At 33.4% G+C, this 11,816-nt stretch overlaps 1 protein-coding gene across 1 annotated transcript in view; it reads left to right on the top strand.

Moving 5' to 3' along the window:
- LOC123551749 (MAM and LDL-receptor class A domain-containing protein 2-like) overlaps positions 1-11,816 on the top strand; it is a 51,950-nt gene that overhangs the window by 20,637 nt on the left and 19,497 nt on the right. The gene's annotated exons all lie outside the window — the stretch shown is intronic.

Genomic DNA, 11,816 nt, shown 5'->3' with positions numbered 1-11,816 from the left:
CAGAATTAATTTACTTTAGAATGGTACAGCCGTCATCTGGATATATACATATATTCATAATTATTTACTACAAATACGACAGTGGTATAGCTCGATTTCGATTTCAGTAGCGTATTCTTTTCATAATGGGACGGCCTGTTAGGTAACGTTTACGAATATGTATGAATATGGATAATAATAACAAATTGTTTGACTGATGATTTGATGAAGTATGTATAACATTGTAATGTTTATTTATTGTGTGGGTTCGTATCAACAGAGTTGCGTAACTTTTAGTAAGTATTTCATGGAAGTATTTCAAATCCATAACAACTTTATATCAATTAATACATTCTTATGTATGTGGGAAATAGATAAAAATGAAATATATTGCAGTCCTATGCGTATTGTAATATTTTCTTGCAAACAATAATACACTAATTATGGAATACATAACCAATGCGTTGTATACATATGCAATTGAAGCTTATCATTGTAACTGTGAACCTTGCTTCCAAGAATCTGCTAGCACAGCTGAGGGCAGATAAAGCGCGTGAATTGTATTTTGCACTGAACCGAGATTTACATGACCAATATGGTGTTAATATCATCATTAGTCATTAAAACAGGTATATCGCAATAATCAGCAATAGACTGTATAAATAAAGTATAATTTATTTTTCTACGTTGGATTAAGTGTACTGGAACAAAACATTGATGACTATGTGTAGATATAATCATTTTTGAATACCTAGAATTACGTTTTTAATGGGTGTTTTCTGATAATTGACCGGTCTTCTAACTGAATACCCTAATTATTGCACTGGGGAATGTCGTTGTTCGGAGCCGGGTGGCGTTAAATGGGAATTTTCCAGCGTATATTAACATGTTTATTGCCACCAAACTTAGCATACAGCAGACTTTTATTAAGTTCTTATAATAAAATCTGGAAAGTAGATCCTCGGAAGCACGAGACAAGGCAAACAGTGAAATTGCAGACTCGGTTTGATTGAGTCTGTTCATGAGCAGTAATGGAGAATGCAACACTCCACGCCCCCTAGACCGGCTTAAGGCAGTATTCAATCTTCAAATCTAAATGAGTTGAAATCAATGATCCCAAGTGACCAGAAAATATATAACAACACTGCAATGAGGTCGGGCGATTTATTACGGCCGCACAACAGCACTTAACACACACTGTTGTGAAGTAAATAAAATCTGAGAAAGTAGATCCCTCGGAAGCATCGAAAAAGGTCAAAGTGAAAATCGCAGACTCGGTTTAGATGAGTCTGTTCATGAGCATAATGGAGAATGCACATGCCACGCCTAGCACAGCTTAAAGAGTATTCAATCTTCAAATCTAAATGAGTTAATCAATGATCCGGAAGACCAGAAAATATAACACACTGAGATAGTTTTGCTTTGCTGTCAAGGCAAATATATTAATGTCGGTGTCATTAAAAATAGAAAAATGATTTTTGCACAATAAAGCAAGTATAAAACGAGATATTGCAGTGAACTTGATATGAAGGTCGTATACATGGCCGATATTATATTTAATGCAGCTTTGGCCAAGACCATGCCCACCGTTACCACAGTAAAGGAACAGCTTCCGGTCAAAAAATTAAGTTAATAATTTGTTCCGGTTAAAATCTGTACAGATGATGTTTTAGTTTGTGATTGTATTTGGGGCTGCTGATGACAAGGTCAACGGTGCCGATGATTTAGACGAAATAACTTCATTTCGAAATACATTATTGCGATGAAAAAGAAAAGATTAGTAAATACCAAGACTGTCCGAATAAAAACCTGATACAATAAATTAATAATTTTCTTCAGGGCGACTTTAATGTTTTACATATACTTATACTATAAGGTAGAGAAATAAATAAAAACAGATCAAACGACAACCACAAATAGTATCAAATATGACAACGTTATCATCTTCAACAATGCGAACTAGCAGTATCGTATATCATCTCCTGGTATGGATAAAAGAGGTTTTTAATTTTATTCGTTATAGATTGAGCACGCTTATCGTCAAAAATTAGCCATGAAAACTTGCACGAATTTAAGGAACTGTACATTAACTTACGGTTTGATTTAATATTTTTGTTGAGAATAAACAAGTTTTAACAGAACATAATCGTTTGAGTTTGAAGTCAGTTTTTTTTCTTCGTTAAATTTCTATAAAATTTCAGTTACCAATTAATAAGCTACAATATGTGTCAAAAATATAGTGGTTCGTACACAAAATGTATAACATTAAGATATAGTGACGATCTAAGGCGCGTCTTACAAAACCTTTTAAAATATTCATACCATAACAGTTTGATAATATCATCGTTTTCCTGTATTTCTGCAGCGCAGAAAGGCAGGTCTCTGCTGGCAGTTTACATTTCAGTTCCTTGTGGTCTTGCTGTCATAGTATTGTTAGTTTCAGCATTGTTTATTATTCGCAGGTAAGTAAGATAAAGTCAGATTTTAAGACTACTTAACCACCAAATGAATGATTAACAGTTCATTATTTAGCATCTATAAAGCAGACCACGTAGCTGAGGTTGGACAGTCCCGTAACAAATCCTTTTTAACCATTTGTTCCACTTACACTACGGAAAAGGTATAACTATCATTCTAATATGCCTGTCTCTGTTAAAAGACACTTACGCTAGAATGACGTCACGATAACGTGCGGCGACGTCAAAGTTTATGTTGCGACCAAGAAAGAGCGCTTCTATATTTTATCTACTGTTTTAGATTAAGGGCATATTAGAATTGAAATGATTAATAGCAAAAGCGTGTTTTAACACTATTTACACACTCGGGCGGTAATACGTCGTACGAAAAATCGTAAAATTATTACGCCCGACGTAAAACCGCCCATCGTGCATAAATAGTGTTAAAACACTCTTTTGCTATAAATTATTTCTTAAATGTGTTATTACTGTGATTGTTCCAAAGAGGAAATGACAACTAATTCAAGCATGTTTTTCTAGGGGTGAAGTTGTAGCTTGTTAATCACGATCGCATATAGACCATTTTAATTAATTGGAATAGGTTTGAAACTTGCATTAAACTCTATAAAATATCAAATATATATCCATTTAGTAACAAGTTTTATACCAGTATTTTTTCTTTGTCTCATGTAGACATAGACGTACTAAAACGATTCAGGATTCCAGGAAGGAAACAAATTTGGCTTTCGTAAATCAGGCCAATACATGCCTCACCACTGGAACTGAAAAAGCAGACTACACAAGCGGTGGTCTACATGCATCTGAATATCAATATTCTACTATCATGTTAGAAAAGCACACAGCCAAAAGACCTTCAGAATTGTTATGGCACTTAAAAAGCAGATAACCCAGAGCGAAATAACATATCAGCAAATATGCATGCCTACAGTCATTTAAAGATTAAACCGAATACATTAAAGGACACAACTTATTCACACATGTCAGAAAACAAACGAGGAAAACTCAGAATCGACCAATACTGCATATTCACAAGTTTCAAGAGTAAATGTTTTAAAGCAAATAACTGAAACGATAGATGAGCCTAACAACGAATAAAACAAGCTGCAGAAATTTAAATGGAAAACTGCCTCAGAAAAGAAAGTTCAAGATGATAATAGAGACTCAAAGTATGAACATGTGGTAGCAGGTGCAAGAAAAGGCAAGAAAAAACATCAAAAAGATAGTTACTTACACTTGAATGACATGCTATCTGGTGGGAATGTTCCAGTTTAAATGCATTTAAATGCAATACAAGTAATTAGACCACTGCTGGAAATGAATTATGTATTATATGAGAGGCAATATCAACAGAACTGTGAACAAGTTTTTCACTTGAACCATTACAAACAGAATAATATTCAGGTATAAGACCATGAACTCAATATCTAAATATATGTATCACATTAAGTAAGACACGTGCTTTAAAATACACAAATTAGTTTATTCCAGATATATGCAAAATTTCTTAAAACAATAGACATACGCAAATAAGTAACTTAAATTACATTACAGACAATGTTACATGTATAACAAAGATAAAGATATATTTTGATTGTATTCTATTATTTGAAATTCAATTATGTATTAATAAAATGAAATAAACAAATATAAAAAAGATATAAGGTTGACTATGTATAATTAATATTATGTGCTGATCTCACACCAAGAGGGAGAGCACAGGAAAGTAGCTTGAAAAGCACTTATTTCGAATAGACTTTTAAAAGACATTTGTGAATGAAGTTGAATAAGTATGGTATGATAAATTTGCAATTTCTTAATGTATCTGTCACAGCATTAGATACAAACGTCAAAATTAATAAAATCAAATCGACAGGCTACGCTAAAGAGAGCCTCCAAGTGTCCGAGCCTGAGTGAATGCAAAACGTAAAGCGAATTAAGGTCTTCACATTATAGCTTTCCTGCAGATAATTAATCTTTATCAACATAAAATAGTTAGTAGATAATAAAAAACAAAGACAAATATCAAGCAGGGAATGCCACGTACCATGGTCGCAGCCTCCCAAACGAACTCAGCACGCAGGTGCACCCACAACACACATAACATACACACACAAGCAACACACGAGGACAAAACGAACAACAAAGACAAAATGGGACACCGCTTGGACGGTCAGTGGCAAAACACCATGGGAGCTTAACGGTTTATGGTGCGCACCCAACCTCACTCTTACCCCATCATGTTCAAGACACGGGACAGTGTAAATAAAGTAATCCCTCCAGGTGAATCTCTAACACACGTAATGGAAACAAAAAAGGCATGGCATGTAAAACACAAAAATAAAACTTCTTATATTTGCGGACCAGAAATGCAAACTATTAAAAAGAACACATTCATGCCGTCAGTGTGAATCTTAATGAGAAAGCATGGCAAAAGACGGTAAACCTATTCTGAATTTTATATGATATTAAAGTATCTATACCACAGAAAAATTCTTTCTATTAATATGGAATATATTATTATGTTATTAGTTCCAATCCCCCTCAACGGCGCCCTAATACATGTGTTTACCCGTTAAATAAAAACAAAATATTCATCATTAATTTTGTAACTTTTGAAAATGTGTACAGGTTGTAAAATGGATGGCATCTTTGCGTAATTAGATTTTGTTGAAAATTTCAAACAAGTGTCTTCTTAACAACATACTTATCTAAACATTTGGGAAATTCCATAAATCTTATCTTTGTATCATTAAAGGTTCTGCCTTAAATATTAAGGGATGTTAGAGCTTTCAATTTATTAGTAATGTATCATTCGGCAAGAGTTCTGCACATTTTTTGCCTAGTATTCTGTATCACCATGTCATGTAAATATGTATTATTTCTTGCATTATATACTTATATCAAATGTAATAAGTTTCGAGTTAATTGAATTAATCAATTATCCTGGTCTTGGTATATATTGTATTAGTTAACAAAAAATGAGTATAGATATGTCAAGACTACACAAGTTTTGCAAAAGGGTTGGATATTTCCAAACACATGATAGAAAAAAACTATACGAATGCGATATTAAACGACATTAGAAAGTTGGCCATGTCGGACTTTTTTAACAAGTTAGGGCTCTGTTCATAGTAGAGGCAGCCGTAGACTGCCTCCTTTTTCTGTAATATTCAACATAATTTTCTCTCGTTTCTATAGTAATTAGCACAGAGCATAGATTAAGCCAGTAAAATATAATAAGAATATTTATAATCATACAATTAAGGAGCTTGTTTATATACAAGTTTCCTTTACATCACTACTTCACTACTTCACCGACGACCGGATGTTGTTGCGATAAGATGATAATTGATTTGCAATATTGAATAATTTTATACTTTGTATATTGGTTAAAGCAATTATATGATATAAACTTCCTTATTAGCCAGCCGTGAATATGAATATACCATGAAAATAAAATGATGATTTAGGAATTGGTGTGTTTATTTGTTCGCAAACCACAATGGAATGACACGTTTGTGAAATTATTTCATTAGAAGTCTTTAAGTTCGTGCTAATATTCATAAGTGATATACAGTCTTGTTTAGATGAAACTGAAATCATGGATAATAAACATCATATCGTTGTCTGAATTTAAAAGTGTTTACAAAATTGAGAAAAGTATGAAATGGCTTATGATACATATTTGAGACTTCTGTGGATACTATCGTCTATTTACAAATCTTCAGGTACGTATTTTAAACCAAAGTTCGACTGGTAAAAATATGATAACAGAACTTCTATTTGGTGAGGTCCATAATAACATACTCATAACATAATAGATGAATCATTGCTTTATGTAGCAGTACTTAAGATAGACGGATTTAGCTGTTATGTCGGATTAACTGCCGAGTTATTCTGAAATAAGGCATTATGTAGCAGTGCGTTAAATAGATAAAATTTTGTTATCTTTGATTAATTTCAAGTTAGTTTTTGAAGCATTAAATAAGAAATTATCTTTCATTTGACTGCCGGGTGTTTTTCTGGCGCAAGACTTTAGGTAGCAATGCTCTAGAAACATAAGAAAGCCCAGTTATTTTTGACTGACCGCTGGGTGTTTTCTGAAGCAAAGCTTTAGGTAGCAGTGCTCTAGAAACATAAAAAAGCCCAGTTATTTTTGACTGACCGCTGGGTGTTTTCTGAAGCAAAGCTTTATGTAGCAGCGCTTAAGACAGATAAATTAAGCTGTTATCTTTGTATTAACTACCGGGTGGTTTCTGAAGAGTGGCTTTTTTTAGCATTGTTTTAGACGGTTAGATAAACAGTTATCTCTGATTGACTGCCGGGTGGTTTTTCAGAAGCATGTCTTTATTTAGCAGTGCTTTAGAGAAATAAATTATGCTGTTATTTTTCTTTGAATGATGAGTGTTTTTCTGAAACATGGCTTTCTGTAACAGTGTGTTAAACAGTTATCTTTGATTGTCTGTTGGGTGTTTTTCAGAAGCATGGCGTTATGTAGGAGTATTGTAAACAGAAAAATAAAGATGTTATATTTGATTGGCTGCCATATGTTTTCTGAAGCATAGTTTTATGCGGCAATGCGTTAAATATAAAAAAATATTTTCGGTGACTACTGGCTGTTATTCTTTGACTGGATATGCACTAATAGCTTTTTATGTTTACTGGATGAGTCAACATATACATTTTTAAAGGAAAACGGGGTGTAAATTGGGAAAAGCTACACAAAAAAGAGAAATAGGTAAACCCATTTAACGTACCCTTTTGCTTCCTGTAAACATTCATAGTGTCTGTTTTAAAAAGGTCTTATTCACCCTACATGTATAGATAATTATATTTTGCATTTAAAGACAATTTGATATGCTCTTAAGTTTAGGTCCAGACGCATACTATGAATGAAGTCCTGTTCAGCATGACAATGGTGTATTTACTTATTGGTCGACTCCCTATTTATTTTGAAATAGGGCAAATCTTAAAAAAAAGGGAACCTTTCAATGTTTGTTAGACAGAATAAAACTGATAGATAAATGCTTTGAAATATTGCGTAATCTAAGGTACAAACCTGTTGAAACAAAAAATCAATAGGATATGAATACGAGATACCTATATCATACGTATTATATTTTTTTTGGCGGCGAGGATGATAAAGGGTCGAAAGGTTGAGCGAACATAGAATTACGGTATATGATATGGATTTTATTAAGTTTTGTTGAAACATGCAACCACCTTCTCTTAAAACAAACACCTAAATGGTATAGTCCCGAGATCTTTCTCGTTTTATGCACGTTTGAAACAGAAATATAGAAGAAAAAACCGCCTTTTAAATTTACTCACTTTAGGTCCCTGGCAACACTTTATCGGTTTAATTTCATTTTATGTCAAAATATTGTCTCAAAGTATATAAATCCAATGTCACACACCTATCCCTTTCATGCCATAATATAATAAAAAAGCATAAGGTAAAGCCAATATTGCAGTTCTTCATTTGTTTTGCGATACACCTTTTATTTTTGGTATAAAGCATTTTCTGTGAAGTTGATGAATTGGAATATGCCAAAGTCCAATTAAATTCCAAAGATATAACAGTCCACTCTAGCATCAGTATACCACGCGACCTAAATGTCGAAACGCAAGCTTACCTTAAATTAGTATATTTCTTGTAGCTAATGAAGGAACGATGAAACATTACCCTGCCCTAAGACCTGGCCTCAGTACAAAGTGTGCCATCACTGGCTACATTTTAATAAACAAGGAACATGCGCAAAGAAGGTAGTCCAGGGCAGTGCTGGTGAACTACCTCTTATCCGTCTAGAGATAAGAGTCATTATCTATTTAATTTTAGATCGAAGCATATAGTTTGTCATTTTTTTTATTTAAAAGGAATTGAAGTCACCTTAAAAGGGTCAGCGTCACTGTGCTACACTAAGAAGGATTTTTCTTTACTTTTATCTAACCCTTATATATTACAAAAAGATAACTTCATTAATATACCAACGGTGTACGGCAGTCACGGCGTATGGCAGTCAACTTACTTTGCCTATACGAGTAGTAACTATAAAGCAAAGTATTCAGAAAGTTTAAAGCTGCAAGTGCATTTTCGGCTTTTGCTTTTTGCAGATTTATCGTGTTTAATGCATTACAAATATGAATAAAAATCGAAAGGTGTTCATCTGACCCTGGTCAAATGGTAAAAAATATAACAATCCAAATATAGGTCAAGGGTAGTTATAGAAAACAGTTTAAATCTGCAACTGGTACAAAGTTGTATACATCCAAAACATGCAGAAATACCGACGGTAAGAACCTCTGAAAATGCGGAATGTAGACAACATAATAAAGGAAAACATAATTTTGGAGTCCCCAATCCTTCAGAAGATAGTATTTCTACAACAAGCAGATGTCAGGAAAAGTAAATTATTTTAAGAAAATATTTCCTTTAAGAATTATTTTATTTTAAACCTACCTTTCTGTTGTGGTAGCTATTTTTGGAGTAAAGGCCCTTCGGGTTAACTTTGAACTGTGATTACAGGCATACAGAATTCCCGAGGTAACTTGAAAAGTTTCTAGTCTAATGCCATATAAACTTATTTGTTTGTTTTTTTTATTTTCATTTTGTTTCATTTGAAAAGAGCGATTTTACTCAAATTCACATAATAAAATTTATTAATATATTATAATACTCCTGTGCTTGTTTTTCATTTAACTGAAAACAATATTTTACTGAAAGAACAGCAAAGTTTAGATATTGCATCGTATGCCAACTGCAGTCTTACATAAAACAAACAAAAGAAGATGTTTGTATATTTGAAACCTTTACGATTTAAACAATTGATATAAGTATTTAGTTTTCAATAGAACCAGTGATGTGATGTGATATGTGAAGATGACTGTTTTTAACTTCCTGAATAGTTTTGAATATTATAGCAAACATATAAATGGGAGATTTAAAGTGTATTTTATGTGCGCTTGTCTTTTTCTTTGCATATAATGGAATGCTCGGTAAGTAGAATTGTTATCAAATAATAGTAAAGTAAGCTAGTTATATAAATTTTATTTAATCTAGCTCTAATTCAATATAAATTGGCATTATTTAGAATTTTCGTGTTCAAGTTTGTAAAAGCAATAACAATTTGAAAGATGCCATAGACACAATAAAAACATTTTTCAATGTAGACATATGTACATGTGTATCACGTAATACCATGTTTTGAATAAAATAATGTCTGTATTGAACAATAACATCTGCGTCAATATTTCGCCCAATAGCCATAGTAATATTTAACTCCCTATTCTCATGGTACGAAAATGGTATCTTTGGTGGCTGAGTTCAGCCATGGCGTGTTGGCGGGGCGAAAACACAAAAACTCGACAAAAACCTAATTTGTCCAGTTTCCGCGTTGGCGAGGCGAAAACACGATACATTTTACGCGAAACTCGACGTGTAAAGAGCGCCGACACGACAAATTTTTCTTTCGAGTTTTCGTGTTGGCGGTATAAATATCGTGTTGGTGCCCTTTATTTGTCGTGTTTCCGTGTTTTCGCACTGCCGACACAAAAACACGAATACACGCCAAATACTTTTCAGACATCAGTTATAAAATGTACAATTATTCTGAAGCCAGTGGTAAAGGGTTTAAGAAGCATTTATCTTTCTAGTCTAACGAACCGTCAATTCACAATATCTTCGCTGAAATACTGAGTAGAGATATCAACATTAAAAAAAATAGAAATAAAAACAAAATAAACAGTCAAAAAGCACAGATTTGGTCATTATAAAATATGCTTTTAATATTCTAGTAAGAAATTGCTTTGATACATTATCAGAAAATACATTAACTGCTGATGAGGAGTAAATAGCCAAAAGTAATTAGTTTGATATCTAACGTTCGTCTTTCGATATTTATATGTAACAAAATGGTATTAGGCCGAAATATACATAAAATATAAGTTATCTTTTTTATTCTTAAACTTATATCTTTCACTTGTTTTTGTATATTTTGCATGCAGCTATGATGTGTTCAGTTAATAATTGTTGTGATCATTTTTAACGGAAGACGCCAAAACGAAAACCCAAACACTGGACAAATAAGGTATTTGTCGTGTTTTTGTTTCGGCGGGGCAAAAACACGACAGCACGAAAAACAAATGGCGCCAATACGACATACATATTCATAAACGCCAACACCAAAACTCGTCAGATAAATTTGTCGTGTCGGCGCCCTCTAAACGTCGAGTTTTTGCGTGAACTGTGTCGTGCTTTTGTGTTTTCGCCCCGACGATACGACGACAAGAAAACACGAAAAATTAGGTTTTTGTCGAATTTTCGTGTTGTCGTGTTTTCGCCCCGCCAACACGAAATGGCAGAGATCAGCCACCATAGCTATCAGAAGCTGTGTTGTATTTCCGACACATGCATGAGTTATTTAACAAATAATCAAGGCCTTCGAGTTGTTTATCGTCTGATTTACCACGGTTCAGAGTTCAGATGCGTAGGGATTGAACCACGAGGGCGTTAGCCCGAGTGGTTAAATACTGAAGCATCTGAACCAATGAACCGTGGTAAATTAGACGATAAATAATAAGAAGGCCTTGATTGTTATCATTCTGACATGCTCATTGATATGTTTTGATAAATATTATACTGGACTTCATTTACGCGAGGAGTAATGTATCGGACGTCATGCGGCAATTTGACGTCATAATTGACGTCATGATGCTTTCTTACCGGTCCGCGCGTCAACCGTTGTTTATCGCAGAATATACAGAGCTTGATTTCCTTCTTTGTTTAACGTGAAATCAAACCGAGTCATGTTAGAAATACAAAATTACGTTCTTCTTGATGGATGTAACTATCAACAGACACGTATTTTGTCTCAACAACAGAATATTCTTTTCAGCATTCAGTTTGTTGTTTCTTTGCTATCTGAGTGTAGTTCTTTTTATGGAGTTCGGTGTTCAGCTTAAGACTTTAGCTGATATAAATAAAAAGAAAATTAAGTATACAATGCCGATGCAATGTCAAAAAATATTGACTTGCTCATTAGATTAGATTATGCATGCATTATAAAATCCGGAAAAGTTAAATTCAATAGCCAGTCAAGAAAATATAGATGGATACCTAAACAGAACTGAAATTGTTACGATTTTCAATTCATGAAATGTTTTTTTACATAAAATTTGACTTCCTTATTTATCATGTAACTGTAATTTATTACCTTACGTTTAGTACAAGTCACCCGTTTTGCAATGCATTGTTAATGTCTGCAAAATGCAGAGTTCACACAAAAAGTTAAGTATTTTCGTCTTTAATTGCTATTTTCAGTATAACAACCAACTTTTAGCCAAGTCGGTATATCCTTAGGG

This window comes from Mercenaria mercenaria, unplaced genomic scaffold, assembly GCF_021730395.1.
Source record: "Mercenaria mercenaria strain notata unplaced genomic scaffold, MADL_Memer_1 contig_3538, whole genome shotgun sequence".
Lineage (NCBI taxonomy): Eukaryota > Metazoa > Mollusca > Bivalvia > Venerida > Veneridae > Mercenaria > Mercenaria mercenaria.
Note: the sequence above shows the minus strand (reverse complement) of the source record. Positions and strands in the feature narration are given on the sequence as shown.